The sequence below is a fragment of the Haemaphysalis longicornis genome, unplaced genomic scaffold, assembly GCF_048455015.1.
Source record: "Haemaphysalis longicornis isolate Haplotype H1 unplaced genomic scaffold, Haemaphysalis longicornis Haplotype H1 scaffold_13, whole genome shotgun sequence".
In the NCBI taxonomy this organism is placed as follows: Eukaryota; Metazoa; Arthropoda; class Arachnida; order Ixodida; family Ixodidae; genus Haemaphysalis; species Haemaphysalis longicornis.
Window position 1 is genome coordinate 20,926,001 of NW_027526233.1, and position 14,241 is coordinate 20,940,241.

Genomic DNA, 14,241 nt, shown 5'->3' on the forward strand with positions numbered 1-14,241 from the left:
GGCCACTAAAACGTTTAAATCCAAGCGAATGACGAACCTAAGGCGATTGCATGGCAAAGTGACATCCCATGACGACGCTGACGGCCTTGATATGATCCCCATAAACGCTAGCGCCAGATTCCACTCTAGTGTATACACGTAGTAAGAAACTCTACGGGCGACGAAGCTCGTGAGGCACACGCACAGTTGGGCTGCTCAGCGCGCAACGCTGCCGCATCATCGTTTTCTGCTGCTTCTTGATTGGAAAGAAAGTTCTGTCGCGTCATCTTTTTGTGAAACTGCTACATGCTATCGCACGTAGCGGGCTCAGAGTTGATGTGTCCTAGGCGGTGGCAGTTGTTTTTCATTTGGACTGCTGGAGGAGGTTCCGCTACAGTCTTTGACATTGAGAGCCCTTTCAATGTATGAACCCCATGTGTGATTTTCAGAACCTTATTAACTTTTTCCGTTGATTGGTTGATTGATTTATCGGCCTAATCTCTAAAGTGGCCATGGTTGAGGTCAATGAGCGCACTGATTGAAGGGTGATCAGAGAGGTATGCGCGATGATGTTCTGTTTTTTCTCTCATACAGGGAAAATAGTGGCTTAGGCACAATACTTTTGCCATATTTAACAGGCAGTCAACACGCGTCGCGTAAAAAAGCGATTATACACATCCCAGGGGGATGAAAAGAGTTCGAGAGAGAGAAAGTTAAAAAGTGAACCAAAGCATGATTGGTCACTAGCGTCTGGCAGGGATAAATGAGAAGGATGGCAAAGCGAATTAAAAGTAACAAAACGAAATTAAGAGGGATTAAAGTGTAGTAACCGTTAAGAAGAAATCAAGATCAATAAAGTGAATGACTGAAGAAATTAGTGTCGCCTAAACTGAATAAAAAAGTAACCAAGCGCTTTGCGATTATTGAAAAGAAAAGTAAAGTAATCGGTGTGAACTTTGTGGACTCAAAGTGGCTAAAAGTGAATAAATGGGTGAATTATACTACATAAAACAATTGATGTGAACCCAACTGAATTTACATTGACAGAACTAATTAAGAAGACAAGGCAAAAAGGGAGGCATCAATGCGACTCAAGCGGAGCCTGATTGAAAATATTTGAATCAAAGTGAAAAAAAGCGGCTCACTGCATAAATTACCGCTTATCAATGCTGATTGATATGATTACAAATGAATTAACCGGAATCAAAAATGAATTAGGGTGGATTCAAGGGAAGCCCTTGGAGAGACGAAGTTGTGAAGAATTACTGTGAATTTAAGAAACCGGAGTAATTTTATTGGATGACTCAGTGCATTAGGTTTTATCATGTTGAATTAAAAAAAAAGTGCATAGAAATCGAGCACAAAATGATTCGGAAGCGAGAAGGAACTAAACTAAGAGGAATAAATGTTTATTGGGAGGAATCAAAGTAATGTCAAAGGAATGAATGAGGGAATTGGGATGAAAAAGTGAATAAACACAAATCCATCGTAATAAAGCATACCAAAGACATTTAGCAGTCAAAAGCATGGATGAAGAATAACTGCGAATTAAGGCGAAATGTTGAACTTGATTGAATAAAAGGGGATTGCAGCTAGCTACCCAATGAGTTCACATATACCAGTAGGTGAAATAAATTAAATAAAACTGTACCAAGTGTACTTTCTTATTCAAACTTTTCGAAGTAAGGGGCGCTAGAGACTGCTGCTAGCATGCTCATGGCGCGCTGAAGCCAGTCCTTATCGTTCTTTATAATCGGAAACCAGAAAAGCTTTCGCCTCTTCCAATCAGACCAAATGATGGCAAGCAAATATGTAGAACGAAGAGGTAAGGACTAGAAGGTTGTCGTAGCTCACTGGCTTAGTCCAGTTTATACACCTAGTGCAAAGCGTGAATGCAAGTGGTTGGTTGCGAGAAAAAGTTAGTTGAAAAATGTTTGAATACGAATACATTTAGGTACATATTAAGCACAAGTGAGTACCAATAAGCTCGAATTCGTGCAAATTGAGTACGAATAATAGTGAATACATTTTGAGCTTGTGTACAAGTGCGCACAGATGAGTTGAGTACAAGTGAGTACAGATTCGAGTCGAGTACTTATGAGTGCAGATATTACGTGCACAAGTGAGTACAGAATAAATGAGAATGGGTGCAGACTGAGTACGAGTACTCGAGAGAAATAATGAGTACGAGTATATATTACTATGGATAAAAATGATTATGTGATGAGTGAGGACAATTTATTCTGAGTACAGTACAGACTGAGTACGAATACTCGTGAGGACTAATGATTTAGAGGACAATTGAGCATTGTTACAATTGTGTATATCATGAGTGAAACGACTTTTTTTGACTAAATACGAGATTTTTTCAGCCCGAGTTTGGTTTAGTACAGCGTGATGCAAAAAACAATTGTTGTTTAGTTTCAGTGCGCCACTTCTCTTTTGGTCACCACTGGTGGTGGCGTGGCGGCATTGCTCCACCAGGTCATACCTCGGGGCCTCTTCTGGCGCAGCGAGCTGCGAATGGTACGTTGCGGGCACTGACACAGCTCTCTTCTAACCACCACAACTGTCCTTTAGTGCACGCTAGATGGCTGGCTTACACTGCAGAGCGCTAAAAAGTTTGCCTTTTCAATAGCCACTGGAAGAAACCTGGGGTCCAGGCGCCCGACAAACCCCAAAGCGTCTAGTTCACACTCCACGCCCCTCTTTTTTATAGAAGCGTTTCCACCGCAGAACTGAAGTCAACTCCCGCTTGGACGGGGCTTTTGCGCGCCTGTGTTTTGTGCTCTAGTGCTAGAGCCGGGAGCCCGAGTGTATGACCTTTCCGCCACGATATTGCACCTTGCGGCCACGATATTCCGTATTATTGTTTTTTAAACACGTGAACTTCAGTTACAGAATAATGCATGTAGTGCCCACACACCATATTCAGCACAAAGTCAATTCCTGAAAGCATCACTTTTCAAACACTCATTTGTCATCTCAGGAATCCTCCCTTCAAAACAGCGCACTTTTTTCGCCGCTCCAAAATTGTAGCGCTACAGTACAGTGTAGCCCATTTATAACGAACCCACTTACAGCGAAATAGCGGTTATAACGAAGTGATCTTGATTTCCCGTCCCAATTTCCGCATTTTCAATGCCTTTTAAGTCCACTTTTAGCGAAGTAAAAAAATGCGACTCAGCGGATATAGCGAAGTTTTTTTCGAGCACAAGAAAAAAAATCCAGTAGACCACCTTTTGAGCTCTCGCGTGAATCAACTAGGCCGAAAAACCGCCAATTCTTGGCTCCCGGCAGCCGCTTCGCCCCACTCTGCTCGCTGCGAAAGCTTGCTTCACCGCACCACACGGTCGCCCGGTAGCCGTCTCGCGAACGCTTCCCATTCTTTTTTCCAGTGCCAGGCGGGCCGACCGCCGCGATCTTATCTCGTTTCACGGCGTACTCCTCTCTTCAGAGAGGAGGTCGTGGGGGCAGCTTCAGAAACTTTGTGGCCGCTTTAGACATTCACGACATTGACGACATTGGTGGGCCTCAGCCTGGGACCGCCGGAGCAGCTGTCGACACGCTGCGTATGTACTCGTGCTCCGAACCGGGCAGTTGCGATCTGTTGGACAACGTTGGTCACCGTGTTCTGAAACGCGCGTTCGCGAAACGCGGGAAAGGGACCCTTGATCGCTTTTTTCAGAAAGTGTTTTTTTTTCCTTGGTCTGCATAATGTTTGATTTTTTTTCGAGTCCAGATATAGCGAAAAAGCGGTTATAGCGAAGTAATTTCAGATTCCCGCCAACTTCGTTATAACCGGGCTACACTGTACAAGAAACACGACTAACTATTTTTTCTCACAGCTATTTAAAGTGTGCAATTGCGCCAAAACCACTGTAACGAAGGAGCTGAGTCGTTTTCTCGCCCTAATCAGCTCCACTATTGGCCTTTTTGCGCGTTGAAGGCGCCAACAAGAGGGAACTAGTATGATGACCTCGCGAGGCAGAGCTTGTCACAAGAACTTCTGTAACTCCGCGTCAGTCTTGGGTAGTTATACACGACCCACATGGTAACTAGACCTGGTGTTCGCCATTGGACGTTTTGTAGAATCGCTTCGCCCTGCATCGGCTACACGACGTAATCCTGTACCCGCTCTCCTTTCTTTACCGTAGAGAAATAATAGTATAATTGCGGCTGAGCTCATAAGAGCAGTAGATGTTGCTCCACGTGATATGTTTGCCTTCCCCGATGAAGCATGACCACTGTACGCTCATGAGAAATAAAACTTCCCATACCTTTCCCCCAAATCTTGAAGGGTCGTCCATTTTCACAAAGATGAATGGTTCATAATTTCTTTGCATTAAGGCAGGCCATCGTACAGCAGGTGTTTCACTCGGGGATGTTTCCAAGGGTGGCGGAGGGAAGCGCAAGGTCGATGCGTGTAAGCCACTAAAAATGGTTCTGTAGTATTTATTTTGCAAAAAAACCAGTCACGCAAACTGCAGTAGACAACTTGCTTTTAACTACTAGCGAATTCCCGTTCGAGTTAACGTAACATTTAGCACGGCAAAGTCGTGTGCGCAGGAGCTTTCATAGGAACAAACGACTTGGTCCACACAAGCGAACGGCTGCGTGGACTCTAGCTGGATGCGAACACAAGCCCCGTATACACAAGCCACGTAAAAAGCGACTGGACGAGGAAGAGTTGAATCGAGAAAAAAATGGTTTTTATTACTCGACCAATTCATGTATAAGATCTGATGGAGGCGAAAAGCAAAAACGCCCGTGTGTACGAGATTTCGGCGCACGATAAAGATCCCCAGGTGGTCAAAATTAATCCGGAGCCCTCCACTACGGCGCGCCTCATCGCCTGCGTTGCGTCGGCGCGTTAAACCCCACAATCAATCAATCAATTTATGTATAAGAGGAAAGGGAAGTCGAACCTCGTCGGGGCGAGTGCATTCTACCAACAACCAGCAGATGGGTTGTCCCGCTCGTCGGGCTGAGTCGGCGGGCCATGATGAGCTAACTAGCTCCCTTTCCGGGACCCACCCGGTCCCATTACGTCGGTTCTTTCGACGGAGTTCATATAAACGAAGGAAATATGGAGATAAGCTAAACCCGCCATTCGACTCGACGCTCTGTCGAACGAGTCTACAGAGTTTGTTGAAGATGATAAGGTCTGCCGTCCAAAACCTCGTCTTCCCTTTCTTACTTCTTTGTTTCAGAAGCCGTCGTCCCCTGCTCCTCTCAAATTACAGCGACTAAGATTGGTACCCGCCGGCTCCCGCCAAAGGGATGCTTAACAGAGTTTTTATCGGCGCTAGAATTTGTCATCCACAATGAACACAAGTTTCTTTCTGCAATCGTCAGCCTAGGACTAATTGTTTGTATATGTTTCGGCGAATCGTGTTGCTTTACGAGAAAACGACTGGGAAGAAACATGAATATGGAAGTGCGCCAAGCACATCCTTGCCTGTTGGAATGACTATTTTACGTGCAATCGTAATAGTGGCGTCCAGAAACGTTTGCATCGTCAGCAACATTTGTCTACCAAAATAGACTAATTAGCCATGCTATTCAGAATTTCTTGAATCCAAATATTTACTTATTCCAATAACCTAGATATTACTAACATTTCGCTGATTTAATTTGCTGAAGTCGTCCACATACAGGATTGCCACTGGTGGCTACTTTTTGCCAAATTGGCGGCTTTGAAAGGCCCGTGGTGACCCAAAATCATGAATGGCGACACGGCGAGTTTCTGGCGATTTTTGGCTGATGACTCTCCCCCTCATCCGCTTCCCTTTCTTCGTCTGTTTTTACGGCTGTGCAAAGCTTTGCCGTCGAAACCGACCTAGAAGCGGCGTTCGAGGGGCTGTTTGACTCATTTCGCCGGAGGAATGCGCATGTCTAGGTAAGGCACGGGGGTAGGCATCGGGGGGGCGGAAAGTGGGACATACCAGCGGCGTCAAATGAAACGCGAACGCGAAAATACGAACCTGAACACACAAATAGCGCGATTTCTTTCCATGCAAGCCAACATCAGGCGTAGCTCAGTTACAAAAACAAAGTTAGGAAAAGTGGATTTCCATACATACCATGGGAATAGCAACCCATGAACTCTACGAACAGTATTTTTTGATTTTGCACGTTCTGGTTCATATTTTCGTGTTCGTGTTTCATTTGACGCTGATAGTACGCAGCTGTCACGGCTACCGTGAAACTCTTTCGGCGCCGCGGCTGGGGCACCGCGCGGCAAGCTTACTTCCAGCGCGCTTTTGTGTACTTGTCCATCCAAATACAGCCACCGCTTTTTTTTTCTGTTTGCAAGATAACGATCACATGCTACGTGAGTGGAAAAGTCCCTTCATCGGCTAAGCCGATGAAGAGGCTTTAGTCGGTGGTAGCCTAGCCGGCGCCCCTATGTGGTTAGAGGGGGGGGGGGGCAGAAACCCAATTTTCTGCCTAAGGGCAAATGGTCTGTTGTTTCCCCGCAGTCAGTGATGAGCTGACGAGGGCGAGCACGTCAAAAGGCGGTTTATTGCGAAAAAAAACGAGCCCTGCTTTTGTTGGAGTGGCGTTTGCGAGGGAAAGCTCTCGTAGGAAACTCTAATCGGCCCGGACCCTCGCAAGTCGCATTCCCGCACAGCATAGACACAACATACCCCCCCACCCCCCCCCCCCCCCCCCCCACACACACACTTTAAGGAATTCAGGGTCAGGAGGTCGTCGCTGCCGTGTGGACGTGCGTTAGTCAAGTGCCTGGGTGGGGGCAAAGCGGGAGGGAGCCGACTACTGCACGGCAGCCGGTGGCGTCGCTTTCCCCGTCTGTGCTGGGATGGGTGAGATATGAGGCTCTGTTGAAACGTGGTGACACACTTCTTCGGAGTGGCCCGCCTTTCGCTCGAAAACGGCTGAAAGGTTGAGGTGCAGGCGTTGTCATCCTGGCAATTTGGACAAGCCATACGCCAGGCCAATTAGTTTTTTTTTCGTGGTCGCTTGGACCCAATCTGGCTTTTGCTGAATCTTACGGTCAAGAACTAAGTTTCCTTTTGTACAGTGGCGTCGGTGGTTCGCTTGTATCTTGTGCCACTTTGCTCAGGAAGAAAAACTGTGAGCGGCGTTCTCACCTCACGCCGAAACCTTAGCGTCGCAGGGGTTTGGTCCATGGTGCTTCGCACTGTTGCGTGCTGCTTGAAATTCGAAAAGGGGTGGGACAAGCGTCGCTACATGTACTTATCTGCCCTTGGAGAGTGCTCAGCCACAGAGAGTTCTACTTCGCCATTTGTTCTTGGATGGTACAGGGCGAATGTGACAGCTGTGATGCAGTTGCGCAAAAATACATTGGCATAACGCGGAAACAAAAGCAGCGCAGGAAAGTGCTGCGTCACTGTGCTGCGTTCCTGCGCTGTTTATAGCCCAAACTCAAACCAGACTCCTTAAGGGACTCTGCTCAAACTCTAGACCGAATAATTGGCATAGCTGATGCATGACGCATTAATCGTACTTAAACATACTCTATGGCTTGCAATTGCAGTATGTACGAAGACCGTCCCTTCCATGCAACTGAAAATGCTTCGCGGTTACGTGGGGACATTTATGGGCAAGAGGCTGTGTGTGTGTGTGTGTGTGTGTGTGTGTGTGTGTGTGTGTGTGTGTGTGTGTGTGTGTGTGTGTGTGTGTGTGTGTGTGTTGTGTGTGTGTGTGTGTGTGTGTGTGTGTGTGTGTGTGTGAGGGGGGTTGCGTTAGTTAAGACATTTTAAATTGTTACGGTGCGTGTGTGCTGTAAAACTATTGCTAAAGACATTGTACATTCGTCACGTGGATATTTACAGCCGAGAGGTTGAAATTGGTGACCGTTAACAAGCGCAAAGGCTCACGGGTACGTCATCGGCTCCAGCCACTACCGGTTCGAGATCTCGCCTGGCTTCCCGTACGCCTGCGTACGCCGGAGTCTTTAAGGCGCGTGTGTGCATGTTGTTTATTTGCCACAGGGTGCTTACCTTTCAGGAGAGCCCCTAGTAGGACTCATCGTTGTTATTCATTGAATGTGTGATGCATCAGCGTTTGTTTTTTCGGTGGAAACAGATAAACAACACGCGCCCGCGCGCATGAAAGCCGCCGGCCTACGGGAGGCGAGGAGAGCTCTCGAACCGGGAGGGGCTCGGCTCCGCGGGAGCAGACAATGCAACCATGAGCCTTTGCGCTTTTTGTCGGTCCCCTATGCCGTGCTCGTGTGCTTTAAGGTATTTTCCGTTGTTTACGGTGTGCGTATGCAATAAAAATATTGGTTAAGGCATTTTCCATTGCTTACGTGTTCATTTATTATATACCTCAACGGTGATGTGGAGATTATTTGTTCACAGTGAGGAGGTATGACTCTCTTGCTCGTCTCCTGTAAGACTGCTGTCGTGCTACTTTCAGTGAACGCACTAATAACGCCTTAATGACAAGAATAAGTTCACGAAAGGGATTCAAATACGGAAAACTACAGCCAACACTTTCAGCGGTAGCGCTTAATGTAAAAGTGGCGCCTCGGCGCGGTTAGTTTAATGTTTATTATTATTAATAATTAAGCCTTTCCAGCAACTTTTGCTACCTTACCCCACACCCTGCGGCACTAGCCTTCCCAGACACAAAGGAAAAAAGTTAGGAGAGGCTTTGGCTAAAAGCAATGAAGGTACTTTAATTGATGATGATAACTGGTCTAGCCTTGCGGCGACATCTAACGGCTAGTCGAAGAACCAGAAATTTTGAAGCGGATGATGCGACTGGCGTTGAAAAACGTCAATATAACGTAACTGTTTTGAACAGGGCTGATTTTTTAGTGATTATACAAAATTAGAAGTGTTTATTTTTAGGTGCTGCCTCAGATATTTTGTATGGCGACATTTTTGGCGAAATCTTAAAAAAATGGCTAGTTCGGCGTCTTCTTCCTCATCGTTTGGCGAAATTGACTCCAAACTCAGAGGCAACCCTGTCCACATAGGCATGGGGGTGACCCACCATGTGTTCTAGAGCATTTTGAGGCATTCTATAGCGCATGCTTTTGATTGCTTTGTGGTATGTGTGGGGGTCATGGTGTTGAAGGTCGGTTGAACATGTGCTGCCAAAATTGCGCTGCACATGTTAAATCAACAAATGAAAATGTTGCTGACGGAGGCAAAAGAGTGAAGCGAGCAATTAATGGTGCCTCGAACCTCATTGTAAGAACTTGCGCTGCGTTTAATGTTATTTGTCCACCTCTTTAAGGCCCGTAAGTGTCATCACCACGCAGTAACGAGATCGCAATTAAAGATGTTTATTCTCGCATTCCCTTATATACACGGCCCATGGGGGACACTCAGTAACATTTGAATACGGCACCAAGTGACCATGGGCGTAACCTTTAATGGCTGTAATTTCAGAGCGAGCCGGACGGGGCGGTTCTTCTGAGCTAACCGACCATGAGTAGAGACCCAAAATTTTATGCAGGAGTAATGAAGGTTATGGACGCCCATAATACGCGCTGAAAAGTGTCATTTATATAAATATAGGCGCCCAGAACTGCAGCAAGGCATTCATTGGCCAAGCTTCTCTCTACTTCAGAGCATACTTACGGACAAATTCTTCCCTAGCAATAAAAAAAGCGGAAAAATATTGCGTGATAGGAAAGTAATGTAATGTTCTTCATAAAAATGCGCCATGCAATAGTCCCCTTTTTAGCAGATTTAAGCGGCATTCGGTGATTCGGACCTTAAAGAACGGATTCAAAGCCATGGAAAACCAGCCGTGATAATGTTTTACGGCGTGAAGTTGTACCTACGTTAGGTCGATATTTGTGTGTGTAATAAAAGAAACAATCAACGTCCATGAAATTTGACGGACCGTAGTTGTACTTTGTAATGCTCTATGGTGTAATCCCATCTTAAATATCAATCTTTGCCGCTTGGAACCTTCGAAAGTTCTTTTAGCACAGAGTATTCCGGAAATTTGTGTGGTATGTTCGAGACAGATATAAACATCGGAATGGCTCTGCCCGTAACATTTGCTTCTTCGATGGCGGTGGACGTGTCCCGTACCTTTTAAATAAGCTCGGCATTCTTAGTCGGAGTGGTACCCAAGTTTTACACTGCTGAATGCTCTGTGCCCATAATGTGAAATAAGCACATGAATGTTCCAAGTTACGCTGATGCGTAGCGTGGCGCAGAATAGTCTTAGTTGTGGTGCTGTAGTCTGAGAAAAAACGCCCGTGCGTTCGGGATTACGGCGCACGTGAGAGATCCCCAGGTGGTCGAAAATTAATCCAGAGCCTTCCATTACGGCGCGCCGCATCGCCGGCGTTGCGTCGACACGTTAAACCCTACAATCAATCAATCGACGCTCTAGTCTGCTGCAGAGCTTTGGATAAACATGAAGTGTCTGTTGTAAAGGTTTTGCACCTTTAGCCGTTTTTTCAAGAGTGACAACAGACTGTGGTGGTAGAGGCACGATCGGTAACTGTTCCTTGACGACAACACCGATGAATTGCAAGGATACAATTGAATCCCACAACACCGATGAATCCCTTGGAAAGCGCAGTAAAAGGGCAATAACTCCGCATTAAAACTTGAGCCGTACGGTCCTCATAGATGTATGCCCAGCACAGCTGCTGGGAATAACCCTACACAGTAGCTATGCTCTTTATACCAATTAACAATATTACACAGCGGGTCACAGCACCTTCAGCTGTCCCTTAGAGCTACACTGTAAATACCTCTGATTACAGCATATTACGGTTGTTGAGGTCAGACTGAAGAACTGGTGAAATGCTCGTGCTAAAACCTTTCCACTAGTTACTTCATTGTGCTACACGTCCTGCGTATTGACGGCTAGCGATCTCCCTGTGAGCGGCTGCTGGCTGTGCACGTGTTTGTGGCGTCACCTTCACATTTTCGTGTGCCAGACGTTCATGCGGTTTCCCTTGGTCGTCATATTTTACCTTGAAGGAACCTCCTTCATGTTCGAAGGGCTCGTGACCCTGACCCCGCCCGACGAAGTGACGCCGACACGAAAGAGACAGAACCCACCGGTTTATTCTGGGACGGCAAAAGAAAAATTACATGAGTAGAAACAGCAGCTCGCAACACATACGGTTATGTAAAGACCGCGACACTATAAAAACCTACTGCACCGACTGCGCAGAAAGATAATACAACCCTTTGCTCTACTCTCATGACAACGTTAGAGGCCTCGTACCAAGCCACTCCGTGTGCGCCCACCACAAGTTCTAGATAGCCCGAGCTGGCCAAGGGTCGTCGGTCCGGTTGTCTGCCCCTTGCTGCTCCCAACCTGGTTCTGCTGCCGCCGAACTGTTCCGTCCAACTCACCCATGCCGCACCCGTCACGCAGTCTTTATACCAGACGGGGTCGTTGTGCGCATGTTCCGGGATACCTACTCACCACACGTGTTTCATTGTCCGCTAACTGTTTATCGCACACGCGCGCCCAGGCACATGACGCATTGACGTCACTATCTCTGTCCGACACGCGCTCGCTGCACTGTAATCGCCATACGCGGGTGCACGTAGGGGCAGAATTCCTACAACCTTGAGCGGCACATGCGTGACTGTGTAGCGTTGATTCCCTTATTTGGTTCTTCATTACTAGCCATGGACAGGGTATGTCGGCAAGTTTCCACCACTAATACCCGGACGCAGAACGACGGAGTAAAGTAGAATCAAGAGCGCGTGCGGACACTGAGAAGTGGCGCTGGTTGAAGTGTCGATGTGTTCAATCCTCTCGCGGTCTACTTTAGGGGCTCGGGGGGACCCCAGGACAAGTGGTGCCAGATATAGTACAGATTTCCGCATCTCGGCGTGTTTGGCAGGGGGCGTGCATTCTCCTCCGAAATAGCGTGATACAAGCGCTGAGTAGCGGGCTTCTGAAGCCAAAACAGTTTTAGCGGAACATGGACACGAAAAACTAAATCGAACGAAATTGATTGGGTTGGGTTGCGAGCACCCAGACACAGGAATGGATGAAGTTTATTGCTGCATCTTTACCTCTGAATATCTGCTTGTGTTAAAGGGCGGAAGGTTTAGGCGTGGCCTTTTCTTATTTTCTGCAGCTTGCGTATAATCGCGCTAACGTATTTTGCTGCGTTTTGGAGAAGAGTCATTTCTTTTAAAGGCGCCAACTAAGCAGCCTTCGCTTCAGTTTGACATTTATTCAATTGTGGATGGTCACTCGTGGGGTACTTTCTTGCAGCCAGCGTGTGAAAAAAAAAGATTTTCCAAGTTGGACGGCCACGGATGGTAAGAGTGACGGCAGTGCCGCTGTAAAACTGTACTGGCACTTCGGGTAAATACCATGATCTCGTCAGTCTTCCCCTCATATTCTTTGTGGTTCGGTTCTCTTGTTTTTGTAAAAGAATCAGATGAAACTGCTTGTGCGTTGGACACCAGAAATTGTTGAAAATTACGTATACAGTCTTCAACACAACAACACACCGTACCCATTACGCCGTAAGCGGTGGCTGTTGATGATCAACACATGGTTGAGCAATGGTTTGCTTGGACTAATTGCGTGTAATCCGTCCTACCTCCGCTGACAACATCCAAACATTTCATAACCTCTGTTCCAGGAGGAACTGTGCTCGGCAATTTTATACACGACGTAAAGTGCTGGACTTCGGGGGGCGCTATTCCAGCTTCTTCCGTCCAATTGCCCCTAACTGAGAGCGGAGAATTATCGACCTAGTGGCTTGTCCAACAAGTGTGACACTTCTCTGAACAGTTTGAAGCTGTGAGACGCTTGATTGGGCGTTTTCACTCATATGCGAGCCGTGCCCTTCAGCCAGAAGAACTCTTTCGCTGACATGCCGATACCATCTTATATATTGTGAGCCCTGGTGGCCTTAAAATTTTTTTGTTTGATCCCTCTTTCACAAGAATCGGTAAAACACGAAAGGAAAAGGGGACTTCAAAGGAACAGTTGAATGTTAAGTGTACCTTCTTCATGTGCGAAAGGTTCGCGAGCCTGACCCCGCCAAAGAAGCGACGCTGACACGCTACGAACAACAGAATAACAGGGTTTTTCCGGGTCAACAAAACGAAAAATGACAGGCCCAGAAAGAGCAGCTTGAAATACATAACAGTCACGGGAACAACGCGACAGCGGAGGGTGCGTCCATTCACACGTGTCCCCCATACACGAAAGCGCTTGCATGGAGGCGCCAACTGTCGACCCTGATTAGTGTCATGATGCGCTACTTCTCTTCGCTTCTCCTAGACGGCAGCACCATCTGAATGAGTCATAGGGAACGAGATAAGGCGCGTTCGTAAAGCTATCACGCCTCTGTTCACGGCGCAGTGGGCAGAGTGCCACGTAACTCTCGTTGTGGCAAGAGGCGAGAGAGTTCGCGGGCTCGAATTCGGGCGCCGCCGCGTCAATGGCGCTTTTTCTGGCAGCGTCATTTCTGTGACGGATATGACGTCACTAAGATCCTGTTGTACCCGGGCATAAAACCCTTTCGTGTTAACAGACAGACAGTGTCGTCCGCACCAGTTTCGTCTTGCCCGCGACGGTGCGGGCGTCCCGATTATGAAAACGAATAAATCAGGCCGTATCGAAACTCTTTCTCTGTGACGACACATCACACAACCTACCCAACGTCTACTTCGAAGCTCCGTGGTAGATGGACCTTAATCCGACACGTGATACAATATCAAGGCACCCCATAACCCCTCAGAGCGTGCAAGGGGACTAGAAAATGTTTCAGTACGAATGAGAGGTATACACATAACGTACGAGGCCTCTGAGACACCTAACGGTACCACCGGAGTAGACAGCTCGAGCAGTCGAACGCAGGAAGTCCCGTTTGTTGCCATCTATAAGGGAGCAGCCGAAGCGCACAAAGCAATCTCGTTCTCACCGCCGTGGTGGCCGCTCCAAAGTTACGGTCACAGTATTTTGGTGTCGTACATCCTTCCACAACATAAAGCATTCTCAGCAATTATGCCCATCATGTCTGTATTATACCAGAAATAACCAATTATTCTAGTACAGTATTTTATATAAATATGTGTAAAAAGATTGTTTTTTTTTCTCGGTAAAAAGACTAAAAACTGCAAATAAAATAGTATCAGCCATACGGCTCTCTGAAGTAAAATAAAGGGGTAAATTTACATCTAACAAAACAACTTCTCGAAATGCAAAACAAATTTTATATTTTTGGTGACCTTTGTCGCCGGTCATGCCTCAAGAAAACGACCCTTCCTTGATGGATACCTTACCTTCCCTCTATGAACGACT